At 33.4% G+C, this 17587-nt stretch overlaps 1 pseudogene; it reads right to left on the bottom strand.

The window, feature by feature from the left end:
* Window positions 1-10355: 10355 nt before the first annotated feature.
* On the bottom strand, window positions 10356-12665 carry LOC149534090 (subtilisin-like protease pseudogene; annotated as a pseudogene).
* Window positions 12666-17587: the final 4922 nt, after the last annotated feature.

The following is a 17587-nucleotide window of genomic DNA, read 5'->3' as shown; positions in this document are numbered from 1 at the left end:
AAGAAAGACTCCAATATTTCTACATTAGAGGCTTAGTACACCTTGCTACCAAGCTATCCATCCAAATTAAGTCTTTGGAGGTAGCTTGTGATAATTGGGATGCAACTCTTAAAATTATTCTTAAGGTCCATAAATCTCTTTTGGACAAAAACACTATTAGTGTATAACCTATTGACATCAGTGTCAAAAAGGGGGAGTAAGAGCTGAGGGTGAGCAAAAAGAAAGAAATAAAGAGAAGAGCAAGAATTGGGGAGTAAGAGAAAGCAAGCAGAAAATAGAGAAAGAGTATTAGTTGAGGCAAACCTACTTAGCAGGAGAAAGAATTTGAAGATTTTGATATAGAATAAAGTACAAAATAGATCAAACAATTCAAGGGAAGTTATAATATTTTGAGGTATAAGTCATGTTGTAAACATTTTGATATTTTGAAAATGTGTATAGAAGCTGAATAAGAGTTCATTTTATGCTCATAAGAATAAAGAGTATTAATGTATGACCAAGTGTTTTTGACACTCATGTCAAAGGAGGAGATTGTTAATCTCAGATTGGTATTGACTAATGAGTGTCTATAGACTTAATTTATTTACTTACTTCATGCCAAACAACTAATATATGCCAAGAAAAACATATAAATTTAGCGCATGTCGACTAAATAACCAGTGCCAAGTCACTCAAGAGCCGAGTAGATAGTATATGCCAAGTGATGCAGGAGCCGAGCAAGAAGTACATGATGAGTAATTCAGATTCTGAGTGATAGAATTGAAGTCATAGTATGTGTCGAGTACTAGGGATTTCAAATGACAAGTAACATAGTTTGTCATAGTTGTTTATATTGGCACAAACAACTATGTCAACCATTTTTGGGCTGACCTAAGTATTGAATTATGATATTTGGTTATAAGGATGAATCTCAATTAGGAATCCCTATGTATTGCATGCACCCAATCAGGTAAAGGGAAGGTTAAAGCTACAATATGGATGAATCAAAACTATTGATCCATACGTAACCCTAAGTCACCTAGGTCTTCTTAAGGAGGATGAACCCTAAACTTCATGTGTGTGAGTAGGGGAATGAATGAATAATCAAGGAGAGTTTTGAATGCATAAACCAAGACATTCATGGTGACCAAGGTATTATGATTTGAATTATAGAATCAATTAAAGGAAAATAGAGAAAGGAAATAGTGAATAATAGAGAGACATCTGATCAAGAAGAATCAAGTACATAGTAGAATAGAGGTGATCTATCATCAAGCATCAGAGTGCTAACTGCAGGATCATTGCTAAGACATTCTAACAGGTAGATTAGTTAAATCTCTCTATAAAGTAGTCCTAAGAGGCTGTATTGAAATCCTCGAACAAAGTGCTTACATAATTGGGAGTTAAAGTCCTTTAACTAGGAACACTTCTAATAGGGTGTTGAAATCCTTTAGCAAGGTAAGCCCTAATAGTATTTGTAAGCCTTTAATAGGGTAGACCTTTCACAAGGTAGATGATGTTTCATGATCAAACATTGTAACCTTCATTGGATACACTTTATTACTACAGTAGTGAAGATTTGTGGGTGTCATCCCCAACCCAATTTTACCCTCTCATTGGAGTGTATCTGAGTAATCATATCTTGTGTCATGAATGTGTGAATGCTTACTTACATGCTTTAGATGAATCAATTTTTCCTAAGGTTTGTGCTGCTAAAAAGTCTAAACTTGCATGGGATATTTTAGAAACAGCATATCAAGGGACATCAAAAGTTAAGATTGCTAAATTGCAAACTTTAAGGCGTGATTTTGAAAATTTGTATATGAAGGATTCAGACTCAGATGATCAATTTCTAAATCAAGTAATGAATGTGGTTAATCAAATTAGATCATATGGTGATGATTTGACCAATCAAAAGGTTGTTGAAAAGATACTTCATTGTTTCCCTAGAAAATTTGATGCCATTGTTGTTGCCATTGAAGAATCTAAAGATTTGACAATACTATCTATTGATGAATTGATGGGCTCACTTTTATCTCATGAATCAAGAATGAACAGAAATAACAATTCTTCTTTGGAGAATGCATTTAGATCACAGGTATCTTTTGGCAGAGGAAGAGGAAGAGGTAGAAGCATAGATGGACGTGGAAGTCCAAATCAAGAAGAGAGAACAAATCAATCCATTCGGAGTTCTAATAGAGGACGTGGCAGAAGTTCATTCCAACACCCATCATCAAGGTTTGATAAATCTCAAATTTAGTGTCATTATTTTAAGAGATTTGGTCATATTGCAAGTGAATGTAGAAAGAAACAAGAGGATATTGAAAAGAATGGTGCTAATTACTCAGATGTATCTGATAACAATTCAGGAAGTTTATTTATAACTTGTAATGTTGCTCAAGAAAGCTCTAGTGATATATGGTTCCTAGATAGTGGATGTAGTAACCATATGATTGGAAATAAAGATTTGTTTGCTAGCTTCGATGATTCTGTAAAATTTGAAGTAAAGGTAGGAAATGTTCCCCCTCCAGATTCATTGCATTCAAGGAGGAAAAGAAGTTAGTTTCAAGATGGTATACTCAGATCAGTCGTGGCTATGGCATTTGAGGTATGGTCATCTTCATTTTGATGCTTTGAGTTTGTTACAAAAGAAGAATATGGTGAAAGGATTGCCTCAAATATTGAAACCACCAAGTTCATGTGAAAGTTGTATTTTGGCAAAGAAACATAGAGAAATCTTTCTGGTAGGAGGTTCATATAGAGCAAGAGCACCATTGGAATTAGTTCACACTCATACATGTGGACATATGCAAACTCCATCTTTAGGAGGAAGTATATATTTCCTAACATTTCTTGATGATTTTAGCAGGAAGATTTGGATATACTTTCTTAAACAAAAAAGTGAAGCTTTTGAAAAGTTCAAGGAGTTCAAAAATTTGGTTGAAAAACAAAGTGATCACTACATCAAGGTATTGCAATCTGATAGAGGTGGTGAATTCAGTTCTAATGAGTTTCTACAATTTTGCAGATTTCATGGAATTAAGAAGAAGTTTACCACAAGGTACACACCACAAAACAATGGTGTAGCAGAAAGGAATAATAGAAACATAATGGAAATGGCAAGAAGTATGTTGAAGGCCAAAAATCTATCCAATGAGTTTTGGGCAGAAGCAATAGCATGTGTTGTATACATTTTGAACTGGAGTCCTACAAAGAGTGTTAAGAACACAATTCCACAAGAAGCATGGAATGGTAAGAAACATATAGTATCCCATTTTAGATTTTTTGGTTGTGTTTCTTATTCATTAGTTCCATCTAAATTGAGAAAGAAATTGGATGATAAAAGTGAAAAATGCATCTTTATTGGTTATAGTGAAGAATCAAAGGCTTATAGATTGTATAATCCTGTTTCAAAGAAATTGATCATTAGCAGGGATGTTAAATTTGAAGAAGAAGATTCATGGCATGAAAATGATAACAAACAAGTCACAAGAGGAGCACCAATATTACAAGGTGATGATGAATTAAAGGAACAAGGGACTCAATCAACACCCAATACTCCACCAAGGAACTTTGTGCAAGGTGCCTCACCTCCAAGTTCAAATGTAAGTGATAAATCAGATTCAACATTCTCAACACCAGGTTACAAAGGTAAGAAGACAAGAACCTTAAAAGAAATATATGATCAAGAACAAGAGAATGTAGATATTTACCCAAGTTTTGCTTTATTTTCTTGTGATCCATTATATTCTAATGAAGCAATTAAAGAAGATAAATGGATCAAGGCAATAGATGAAGAAATTGACTCTATTGAAAGAAATAACACATGGAATTAATGAATTTACCTAAAGGAAAAGAACGTATAGGATTCAAATGGACTTACAAAACTAAATTTGATGAAAAAGGTGAAATTGTTAAGCACAAGGCAAGACTAGTTGCTAAAGGTTTTTCACAACAATATGGAGTTGATTATAATGAAACATTTGCTCCAGTTGCTAGACTTGACACAGTTCAAACTATTTTAGCAATAGCATCACAAAATGATTGGAAAGTGTATCAAATGGATGTAAAATCAGCTTTTTTGAATGGTTTTCTTGATGAAGAGGTATATGTTAAACAACCACCTGGTTAGGAGGTTAGTGGGCATGAAAACAAGGTATATAAACTAAATAAGGCACTTTATGGTTTGAAACAAGCTCCTAGGGCTTGGTATAAGAGGATTGATTCATACATGATAAGAAATCAATTCAATAGAAGTAACAATGAGCCCACATTATATGTTAAGACTAATAAGGAAGGTCAGATTTTGATTGTATGCTTGTATGTTGATGACTTGATATTCATTGGAAATCTATCAATAGACATGTTCAAGTCAGAAATGATGAAAGAATTTGAAATGACAGATTTGGGGTTGATGAGATATTTCTTAGGTATTGAAGTTATTCAATGTGACAAAGGTATCTTCATTTGTCAATCCAATTATATAAAGGATGTTTTAAAGAGATTTAAAATGATGAATTGCAATCTAGTGTCAACTCCAGTTGCAACAGGAACAAAACTTAGCAAGGAATAAAAGGGCTCAAATGTTGATCCAACTATGTTTAAAAGACTTGTTGGAAGTTTAATGTGTATGACAGCTACAAGGCCAGACATCATGTATAGTGTCAGTCTGATCTCAAGGTTCATGGAATCACCAGAAAATTCTCATTGGCAAGTTGGAAAAAGGATATTGAGATATATTGCAGGAACAATGGGATATGGAATCCTATATTCCAAAGCTAACAATTTTGGTTTAATTGGTTATACTGACAGTGATTTTGCAGGTAGCATTGATGACAGGAAGAGCACTTCTGGATATATCTTTCACCTTGGATTAGGAGTTGTATCATGGGCATCAAAGAAGCAACCTATAGTGACAATCTCATCAGCTGAAGCAGAATATGTGGCTGCCACTTCCACACCATGTCAAGCAATATGGATGCGTCAAATTTTGCTTGATCTTCACCATCATCAGGAGGAACCAATGTCAATTCTTTGTGATAAAAATCAGAAATAGCATTATCTAAAAATCATGTATTTCATAAGAGGAGCAAACATATTGATACAAGGTATCACTTCATCAGAGAATTGGTCAATAATAGAGAAATCTACCTTGAGTTCTGCAAATCTGAAGATCAATTAGCAGATATTTTCACTAAGGCATTACCAAAGAATAACTTTGAATATCTGCGAGAGAAATTGGGTATTACTGATGCAAAATTTTTTAATGACAAAAATTAAGGGGGAGTGTTGGCAGTAGTTGGCAGTATTAATTTCTGCCATTAAAAGCAGACAACCAGCCCAACTCAGCCATCTACAATCAAAGAACACTCCAGCACCATCCATATTAAATAAGAGACAACTTAGCTATCCAGCCCACCGTCCAGCCCACAAAATAATAGTCCATGTTTAATATAATATAACATGTTTAAAATGTTCTATGTGGATTCTAGAGTATTCTCAGATTTCTATAAATAGAGGTCTTATGTAATGCATTTGTGCAAGGTAGTAAGGCAATAAAATTAGTGTTATTTCTATGTATTTGTCTTTCTCTTTGCCTTCAGGCATCTGGCTTGAACGAAGGGCTCTCCAGCCACACGCCCGTGTCTAGTAATTGAATTATGATGCCCTTGCTCGTGTTAGATCTTTTCCACAGGCCATGGCTTGGTTTGAGGGCCATAAACCTGGCAGCATATGTTGTCTGCAACCGCACCGCCTTATCAGGAGTCGCGTGCACAAAACATGGGATCTTTCTCATCGCCTCAAGTTGTGATCTTGTTAACCACGCAGGGAATCCAGTCATGACATTCTCATACACATGCACTAGATTTGCATCTCCATTTGCTACTTTTTCTTTGTGTAGGAACGACGAATACCAGATTTTCAGCTCGTCAAGGCTCTATGGGCTTTCTTCTGGTTGCGCCACATGGACGATATAGATCTGTGACTCTTTGCTTGCCTCTACGAGAACATCTGGGTGGTACATAGTTATCATGATCGCCATGGATACAAAGAATAACTTCATCAAGTATTCAGAAAATGATCTTCTTGCCGAAATGCCCATGTTTGCTAGGATCGGGAGAAATTAACAGGAAAGTATAAGATTCCAAGGTGAACCTCTGGTATTTGTGTGCAAAATAAACTAGAATTGTAGCCATAACACACTAACCTTGTCTAGGTCATCGACTTCCAGTTCGAGCTACGAAATTGGTTGTTTCCTCAACTAATTCCTACACCTTGCACTTAACACTAAAAAATTTCCCATTCTTAGTTTAGTTATCTTACACTACCAATTTCATCTATGTAGATACGCTTGATTTTAAGATTTCTTTTTGATTCTATGAAGTATATCCTTCTTCTGCCAATATCTCAGCATCGATAAAATATCTTCTCTTTTCTTCATGTACATTTATTGGCAGATTAAAAACAATCAGAGTGGCACAAAGCATATTTAAGAAGCTGGGAATAGTTTATTATTATTATATTTATATTTTGTAAATACAATTTACATAGTAAAGATGTAGAGATTTCGATTTTATTTAAAAATTAGTATTAAATTTTTATTTTTTTAAAAGGCCTATAGTGAAAAAAAAGAAAATCATTGCTCTTATACTTTATTGTATGATGAATGATAATGTGATCAAGTATGCTTCTTAATAATTTATAATTGCCTCTTAATATGACACAAATAAGTTGAATAGGAAAAATATGTATTCTTCAAATTAGTTATATGTAATAAATTTACATGTTTAATGTTTTGAATATCTTAGATATTATATAATTAATCATATATATTAATTTAGATAATATATAATCTAGTAACAATGAGTACCACACATAAAAGAAATCTATTGAAATTTATTGAATATAAACATCTTAATTAGAATATTAAATTATTATTATTATTACTATATATTATAATATTACTTATAGTATTATTATTATTATTGCAAACATTATATTATAATTACTATATTAATATTATTATATTCATGATCTAGTATCAATAAATTCATCATCATTAATATGGTAATAAATCTTACGGTTTGAAATAGACCTTTTGAACATGACAGTATTCATTTTAAATGAAATGACTTGATAAGTTTCTTATTAGGGAGGAAATAAATATTGAAGGCAACTTGAAATCCTTTTACAATCAAGTCGTGACCTCAAGATTTGGAATCCTATTAAAACAAATAGATAAATAGATAAAACCATTGGGTTTCAATATTGCATCCAAAACCATCATTATGAATTGCCACAAAAGATTAATCATCAAAATGCTACGTGAAACTATGGCATTTTGAATAGCTCCCCAAACCAACATGGGTTTAACTAGGATCCCACAACAAGATTAGGTTTTAATGGCCCATAAAACCATTACAAGGTTTTGAAAAGTTCATGAAAATTTCACTATGAGCCTCATGAGATTAATAAAATAATATTAAAAAATAACAAAAATTAGATTTTGATTTATTAAGGGATCCAAAACTATATTGGGGTTTTCAAAGTTACCACAAGCCATCAAGTTGGGTTTTGAAATGGCTCCCAAAATTAATCTAAAGTCTAGATCAAAGTTGATCATCCAAAAAGTCTACAACTTTCCCAACAAACCCTTATCCACATGTATAGGATTGGATCCCAAATTAATATATGGACTAAAAAAAATCACTAGAAGGGAGAATAGAATTTCTTTCCACCTAGCATTCCAATAGTTGTGTGGTGCAATGAGTATCCGAGGGTACTCTTGTTGGAGGTAAACTAGATCCTTGTAGATAACCACATAGTGGAAATACAATTCAAAAGAAAGATATGTTACAAATCATAACACTTTATTCATAAATACAATTTTTTACATGCAATATGCCTAGCTATAAGGCCTTTCGGGTTAGGGCCAAATACAACAACAATTAAAAAATAGTTTTGCAAGATCCCACAAGATCCAACTCACGGTCGTAATACTAGCTAGTCTAGTTCCACACTCTATTAGGAAACCCAAAAGAAATATCAACTTGTGCTCACAAGCCCACCAAGAAATCTCCTAGTTCACCAAGCCTCAACTACTAGCCCTTCAAGGTTTGCTCATAAAATTCATCCTCTTTTTCAAGCTGGATGAATATACCACACTACCTTAAGACTCCAAAAACCACCCCTTACTTATACCCAACTAAGCCACAAGTTAGCCTATCCCATTAAAAATTAAAACAAAACCCTAACATTAAATATTTTTATAAGCCACAATTCTGCTAAATTATTAGAAGATTATTAGTACAATATTAGTACAATCTTGTACTAATATTAACTTCTCCTTTTCACTTCTAATTTATCAATACAATCTTCTAATAAACTTGGATTCGCACAGGTATCTGCTAAATTATTTTTATAAGCCACAATTCTGCTAATTTATTAACCAATTGAAAGCCTCTCTTACATAGGTTATTGATACTATGTATTTTATTCTAAACCATTATTGCATAGAAGATTCCAATTTTTTGAGTTAAACCTTTAAACCAACAAGAATCCTAAAAGGTAGGGTCATAACTCAAAAGGAGTTATGAAATGCTAGAGTAAATAGAAAAACAACCATAAGGATTAAATAACCAAACATGAGAGGTGAAGTCATCCATTTTGATCCTCCAAGAATAAAGCTCCACCTAGATCTTCAACATGTTGGGATTGATGCACATAAGGTTCACGCATTAACCATTAATCTATTAATCGAAAACTATACTAGCATAAAAACACTTGCAATAGTTAAGGAGATCTTAATCCTCAAATCCTTCCATCAAAAAACTTTCTCTAAGCCAAGAATCTTCAAAGAATCTAATCCATTTGCAATAATGGGTTACATTAGCATAAAGTTTTAATTAAGGCTAGGGTTGATGTCAATTGAGTTTATGCTAAAAAATACATTAAGTTCAAGTTATTATTCAAGATAGGGTTTAGTTATGGTTAGGATTGATGTTTTGGTTAACTTATTATTAGCATTCAATTATGGCTATATTAGGGTTATATTTAAGATAAGGTTATGGATAAGATTAATACTACCTTATCATTAAAGATATTATTTTAAGTCAATACTTGAAGTTAATGTTAAGGATGATATTGCTAACTAAACTATTACCATGATTGAATTATAATTTAGCTAGACATCTAATAGTAGTTATAATAAAATAGTATATCTAGCCTTAAATAAACCCTACAACTAAATTAAGTTTAAATTATAATAATTAATTGCAAAGCATTATTTTCCCTTTTATGCCCATTTTGGCTTAAAGGGTTGGCTATCCTTTTGCCTCATTTTAGTTATTTATGTGATTATTTTAATAATATATACATAAACATATAATCAATTATATAACTCCATTATATTTTAATAAAATAAACTAAAATTGTAGACAAATAATTGTTGATAATTAATAGATTTTTCTTTTGAATAATTGATTTTGTAAATAAATTACTTTTTATATCGACTATTTTTAATACCATTTTAAGGACATGCAAAAGTCAATAAGAATTTTATGATTAATCTAAGACAATCTAAAATTGGATAAATAAATTTGAAAAAATAAAATTAATGATATTTTAAAGGAATAGAAGACTATGATTTTTAATTAATGGTACTATTCTAAAATTATTCTTTTGACTTAAATCTCATTTAAGCTCCTATTTGAGTCCATATAGCAATTTACTTAATCATAATTATAACTATAAACTATACCTAACATTAATTGTAAATTTTGAGGGTAATAACAGAAGTATTAATACAAATAACTGAAATAATAACTAAGAGTGTCACTTTTATAATAAAATCTGTTTTCCCAAAACCGATTGATTAAGACAACAAAATATTTTAATGTGTGGAAAATTTTCCTATGATTTATAATCATATTCCTAAAATTAAAACAATAATATGATATTTTTCTTATTGTAGTCAAACTCTCTATAAATTAGAACAATTTATGTTACATGTTAGAAATATCTAAATATGTTGTTGATCTTCCAAATAAAATTACATTTTCAATTTATGAAATATTTTTTTATATGCTCATATATTTATTCTAAAATAATATTTTTAATAATAATTCCGTTAATTGAAATTTGTTTAAAATTTGTACCTTTTATTTAAGAATGGAATTGTAACATCTAATATATTAGCTAGCATGCTAATATGTTTGAATTAGATATAACAATTGACCTTTTGAATTAGATGGCTTGTTTTTATTGCTAACAGAAAAAACTGAGCCAGTCACGAGCTGGTCCTGAATTCGATTACATAAATGGATATGGACATGAGACCTCCTGACTCAAAAATGGTTATTGTCATCGCATGTAATTTAGCTTGTGTCCCAGATGACGGAAACAGGGCTTCTTACGCTGTAACCATGAGCGCCGCCTGAAACCCACGTAATTGAGCCTTGCGAGAACCTTGATCTCATAGGATTAGTTTTGTTTGCTGAAAATGTGACGCTATAACTCTTCTTCTCCATCACTGCCCCAAACGATAAAGACGTTGGATTCACAATCATGTCAACCCCTCTGGGAGGAACAATGTTCACGGTGTACATGGATTGGGCAGTCCCGACATTCGTTACGGTTCTTGTCAAGGTGACAGAATAATTTAGGTTATTGAAAACCAGAGAGAAGGATGGATAATTGAGATTACCCGGAAGAGTGCTACTTTCATTATTGGAAGGGCACGCAATATTCTTGCTTAAGATGACCTGAATCTGCGATTCTGTGTAGTTCAGCCCACAGAGATAAGGAACATAATCTTTGGCGCTAAGGTCATATATAAGACCCGGATCGGCAACTCTTTCGGGGTTTATATGTCCAGCGCCCGTAGCAAATATATCTGCCGGTGCGAAATTGTTTCCACCGTCAAGAATCGGCCCGCCATTCTTATCGAGGTGCTCTGCAGTTGTAATAAGCGCAGACTTAATGGCCGCGGGAGTCCATTCCGGGTGAACGGCTTTGAGCAGAGCAGCAACCCCGCTGACATGCGGAGTGGCCATTGACGTGCCGTACAAGATGTTGAACATCACTCTTCTGTCATCTTCACTGCTATTATGAGGATCTGGACTGAGATCCGAAGGCCAAGCTGCTATGACGGCAAATCCAGGGGCGATCAGGTCGGGTTTCAGAATTTCGGGGCTGACCGTGTTGGGCCCGCGGGATGAAAATGAGGCCACTGCGGGCGCCGAGATATTGTTGGCGTCGCCGAAGACAGTGCCTTGGAACTCAATAGCCGCCGTGGGGGTATTTGTAGAATTCATATAGGCTGCCAGGGCAAGTGCTGCCTTATTACCAAGCGTTGTTGACGGCAAGACAGGAGCGTACAATCGAATTTCCTCGTCATTGTTAACGAATATCACGCCCGCCCCTCCGGCCTCTCGAACGGCTTGACCCTGCTCCACTAGATCGCCAGGTCCGCCTCTTATGCACACCACGAGCTTTCCTTTTACTACATCGCGGTTGAGAAATTGACCCCCACAGGTATCTACCTGAACAAGGCTCAGTTCATTGGTCTGGTCGTGGCCCATGCCGTTGAAGAGTGACTCGCCGTAAAGAACTGTTCCGTCTCCGAGCTTGAGATTCGCGACGAAATGTCTGTCCATGGAACTCGCGCCGAGGGTCATGATCCAAGGCGCGCCGTTGTAAAGATACGACGGCTCCGTCGGCCCCTCGTTTCCTCCTGCGCAGCTCACAAAGATGCCCCTTTCCATCGCTCGGAAGGCCCCGATGGCCATCTCGTCCTCGTAAAACGGAATAGCGCCACTGCCGAGAGAGAGCGAGAGCACGTCCACGCCCTCAGATATGGCGGCGTCCATCGCCGCCAGAACATCTGATGTCCTACATCCCCCCTCCTTGCAAACCTTGTAGACGGCGATGTGAGCACCCGGCGCCATTCCCTGCGCGGTTCCTTGAGAACTGCCAAAGAGTCTCGCATTTGCAGCGAGGCTCCCCGCGGCAGTGGATGCAGTGTGAGTGCCGTGTCCGTCCAAGTCCCTCGCCGTCTTATCCTTGGTGTAAATTCTCGCTCCGATGAGTTTGTTGTTGCAACTGGACGCATTGAAATCTGGTGTGGTCTCGCAGACTCCTTTCCACCGAGAAGGGACAGCACCGGTATTGACGTCTGGCTGAAACGAAGGGCTCTCCGGCCACACGCCACTGTCCAGCACGCCAATTATGGTGCCCTTGCCCGCGTTAGATCTCGGCCAGAGTCCCTTGCTTGAATCCAGGCCCAGAAACTTTGCAGAATATGTTGTCTGCAAGTGCAGCATTCTATCAGGATACGCATCCACGAAACCTGGGATCTCTCGCATCGCCTCAATTTCTGATTTTGTTAGTCGGGCGGAAAATCCAGTCATGACATTTTCATACGCGTGCAGTAGATTTTGACTAGAACTTCCTCGTCGCTCTTCTTCCGCTGCTTCTTTGGGCAAAAACGATGAATACCACATCCTCAGCTCCTCAACGCTATGTGGACTTATGTCCGGCTGCTCCACACGAACGATATAGATCCGCGATTCCTCGCTTTCCTCTGCAAAAACATCTGGATCGGACATAAGTATTACGGTCGCTATTATCACGAACAGGAGCTTCTTCATCTGTCCATTAAACGATCTTCTCGCCAGAATGCCCATCTTAGATGATGCCTAGAGATATTCAACCCAATGGATAACAATGCGATCTAGGTTATAGCATGGTCCAATGGATATTCAACCCTAATCTTAATCATAATCCTAGAATTTATAGCATGGTTAAGATTGTAAGGTATATATCATGGTTAAGGTTAGTGTAAAGGATTAAGGAAATATTAGTGCAAGGTTTGATTGAATAATTGAGGTTAGTGTTTAGGTTCGAAAAGTGATGGATTTTGGTTAGGGTTCAAGGTTAAGGTTATGGTTTGAATCATGCTTAGCTCTAGGGTTAGGGTTAGATTTTTTTTATTAGTGATTGAACTATAGCATTAATCCTTAGATCATGATATTAATACTAACCCTAAATATGAACCCTAATCCTAGATGTTGAATCCTAGAGTTCTAACCCTAACCCTAAACATTTAATAATATTCATATGCAAACCTATACCCTAATACTAATATTGACAACCCTAGATCTAAAATACTAAAGTCTAATCCTAGTCCTAATCATAAAGACTGAACACTAATCCTTATTACTTAATCATAACCTAGCTGTTAAATGTTAATTATAACATTATTCCAAAATTCTAACCCTTATAAAGAATCTAACCTAACATAATATTATAATCCTAAAATATAAATTTTAGATGCTAATCTAAACCCTAATTCTAAAATTTAAACCAATAAACCTAAATACTAAGGTAAACCATAATCATAAATGTTCAATCCTAATACTAAATGGCCAACCTAATCTTATATTCTAATAATCTAAATTCTAAATCACAATCCTAATTGTAACCTAGTACTAATTATTATATGAATCCATATCTTAAACCTAATCTTAATGATAACTATAAATATGTATTATGTCGAACTCTAATCCTTATTCTAAACCATAATCCTAACCCTTGAGAAATTCTAACCCCATTCCTAAATCCTAAGTGTTATGTTTATTGTTCTAGGGCCATATAGTTAAGGAAAGGCTTAAAATTATCATTGGGGTCAGAATTTAGGTTAGACTTATAGTTATGATTAAAAATATGATTAAATTTAGGATTGTGATTAAGGCTTAGATATAGCTAGCATTATGGCAGGGATTATTTTTATGGCTAATGCTTAGGGTTGAACTTAGGATTATGTTTAGGGATAAGGTTTAAGATAATAGTTAATATGTTGGTTAATGCTAGGGTTTATATCATGGTTAGCATTTGGCTTATTAATAAGGTTAGAGATAGACATGTGGGTAGGGTTAGTGCTTAGGGTAAGGATTATGGTTAAAATTGGGGTTTACGTCATGGTTAGGGATAAAGTGAGTATTAAGGTTAGCGAAGGATTAAATTTTTGGTTAGGAATTATGATTTGGGTTTTAGGTTATGTGTCACAGTTAGAGATAGGGTTTGGGATATCTTGGTTAGAAGTTTAATAATTATCAATAGGGTTAGGATTTTTGCTTAGAAGTATAATCAAGGTTAATGTTTTAATTAAGGATCTTTTAGGGTTTTGTGTGAATTGTACTTTAGGTTAGAGTTAGGGTTGGGTTTTGATAACATGTCATGTTAGATTTGGTGCTATTCATAAGGTTAGAATTATGATTAAGGTTAGGGCTATGGTTAGGGTTCTCATTACACTTTGATTAAGGTTGGGGGAATATAATCAAGAAATTTCAATTCCTTACTATTGATTTATTTATTGATTTGTAATGTAAGGATATAGATATATTTTCCCCTTTACATGTGAACCATATTGATTCACATTAAAATAGCTCATAAAAGATTATCTATAATAGAAAATGATTTTATTTTTTAAAAATTTTGTAAAACAAATAATTTTGGTAACTAATTTTTTAAAGAATAGTAAATATATTTTTAAGAATAATACTATTATGATTAAAAAAATGAAAAAAATAATAATATTAATTTATTTAAGAGCTTTTAAGTCTAAAGAAATTTAGAAACATTTTAATTGTTTTGGTATACTTTTCTAAATATTTTATAGATTTATCCAAAATCAGATGTAGAGAGATATTATTTTCCATTATTTTAGAAGCATCTAGCTTCTATATTTTGATGTTTTAAATTAAGAATAAAAATCTGTCCACTTCGCACTATTTAGAAACATATAATTTCTATAGTTTGATATTTTGAATGTAGAACAAAATTATTTTCTTGTAGAAAAGTACAAAATAAAATAGAAACCTTCTAAATAAAAATTAGAGTTTTAAAATAATTTTGCATGTTTAAAGACATGTTTTTATATTATTTTACTGAAGTTGTTATATATTTGTTGATATTCAGACAAATTATATATTCTTAATATAAAGCACCAATTTTAAGAATATGCTCAACATGAAATCACCATCCAAAGAAATAAATTATTGCAAAGTGTTATAATAAAAACACATTAGAATTTGATTTAAGTAAAAATATTCAATAATTGTGGTTCCATAGTACAACTCATATGGAACATTTATAATAGAAGGAAACTAAAATGAGAACCTGATAAAGCTAAGGTTTTTTAAAATGAACTATAGAATACTTAGAGATTTACTACATGCAAATCATTTTAAAATGATTAAAAAAGTTAAGTTACCTTAATAAAACCTTTCAAATTTTGTTGCATACAAATCATTTAAAATCATACAAAGCATAGTTTTTCAAATATATATAAATTAAAAGAATTATATCTATTATCCAAAAATAAATTTAAATTTCCAACATATAAATCTCACTATAATATTTAAGATTTCTAATTGATTATTAAATTGATTAAAAGTCCCTTAAATTAACTTGTCCTAATTTAAGTCAAATCACAAAGAATTTTGGCACCTCTTGATGTTTTTGTACAATAATTTCATCACATAATGAAAGGAAGTAATATAATTGAAGTTTATGCACTAAACAAAGATTCAGCCAATCGCATATAACAAGATTTTTTTTTTTGGCTCACCTAGTATGCTTCTAAACTTAATGTAATGAATTGTTACTCAAAATGAGAACTAACAACAACTGTAACTTCATTCCAAAATAAAGACAAATATTTGGGTTTGAAAATATGCTCATACAAATATACCCCATTCAAAATATAAAGAGAAAACAACACGCATAATAAATCTCTAGCATGAAGAAGCCAATAACCAATGGATCAAGATTCCTACATACAACCATTGTTATAAATTCCACTATCATTAATACTTTTGAGGTCACCATTCACATTGACCTCTAAACATGCTTGCCTTCCTAAAATATAAAGCAGAGGAGGGTATTCACTACAACAACGTTTTAACTTAAAATCTTGGCATTACATACCTAAGAGTGCAAGATATTTTCTTATTTAAAAACCCAAAGCTAAACAACTAATGGATCATAGTTTTTGAAAAAACCTTAAACTTCATTGTTACGTATATTTTACAGTTGATGCTTACAACAAATTCATGCCATAAAATCAATTATAAACTCTTTGAAGGAGAAAAAATAATTCAGGCATGAAAAATCTCCATGGATCAAATCCTCCAGATTTCCAAGAGTAGCCATTTCCTTATTCAATTCATCTCCATTCCAACCCAAAAATATTTTGATTTTGTGTGATGAATACATGTGATCTACTAAATGCACAATTTGACAATGAAACAAAGTATAGAATATAAGACATCGATTTGACTGGGTTACTCAATAATCTTGGCCATAGCTTTGCATTATGCTAAAAATATATATTTGCAGGATAGAGAGAGGCATTTCAGATTAATTAGAATTAATTATGTGTTTCAAAATGTAAATGTCTCACTATTTTTGACTTTTTGGCATGCAGATTGTGAAGATGGAAGTGGAAAAGGAAATGTTTCTTTTTTCTTACAGCCATTTTTTTGGATAACCTGCTATAGAGGGTATTATGCCACTATAGAGTTATAGCTCTCATCATAATTACATAAAAATATAATACATTAAGAGCTTTTTTATATATGTAGATGTATATACTGTATCTATATACATGTTTAACAACTACTATTTGTTCTAAATGCTCAAAGTCTACAATGTTATTAGATAGATAATAGAATATCAATTCATATTATGTACATAATATTCAAATAAAATTAGATAGAGATATTTTTGCCAATACAAGGAATGGAAAATTATATTATTTGAATTTAAGGGTTCAAAAATTGTATACGTGTATAATTATATGAAAAATTAAAATAAATAAATATATAGTAGGAAGGGCACAGACCCATTACATCAAAATTAACATCAAGTCCAAAGACAACAGAATATGGTAATGAGAATTGACACCTAATGGATAGAACTAGAACTAGAACAAACAATAACTACCAAGCTAAAACAACAAACTAAAAATAGCTAACCAAGTTGTAAGTCAAACAAGAATTGACCACAACCAAAAAGAGATCAAATAAACACTAACCAACAACAAAAACCATTAACTAGTAGCAAAGCACCACACTAACAATCCCAGCAACCAATCTAAACCAACAACTACCAACTAGCAAACACAATACAACACCATCAGTTTCAAGCACACTAAACATAGGGACCTAATACACACCACCTGAAGTCAACATAACAAAGGCCAACCAATTACTTTTTTGTCTCCTTGAGATGATCCATCACGTAGAACTTGGGGGGATGAAAAGGCCTCGTCTCATTCAACCCCTAGGAGGCGTCTTGATTATTTTATTCCTTTTAAGAAGTCTCCTCCTTGCACTTCCTCTTTGAAGATCTTTCCTCAAGATGGGCCTTCAAATTGTTGATGTATTCCTCAATTTTGGCTTGCACTAAATTGTTTTGGGAAACAAACTTGTTCATTTATTCCCCAAGGTTATCCTTAGCATTTTTAATAGATACCAAGGCACTTAGCATTTCATTTGTTTCTTCCTTTGAGAGAACTTTATTAGAACACTTGTTTCTCTTATTA

Source organism: Cupressus sempervirens, chromosome 10, assembly GCF_028749045.1.
Source record: "Cupressus sempervirens isolate cs-2001-9-10 chromosome 10, ASM2874904v1, whole genome shotgun sequence".
Classification (NCBI taxonomy): Eukaryota; Viridiplantae; Streptophyta; class Pinopsida; order Cupressales; family Cupressaceae; genus Cupressus; species Cupressus sempervirens.
Note: the sequence above shows the minus strand (reverse complement) of the source record. Positions and strands in the feature narration are given on the sequence as shown.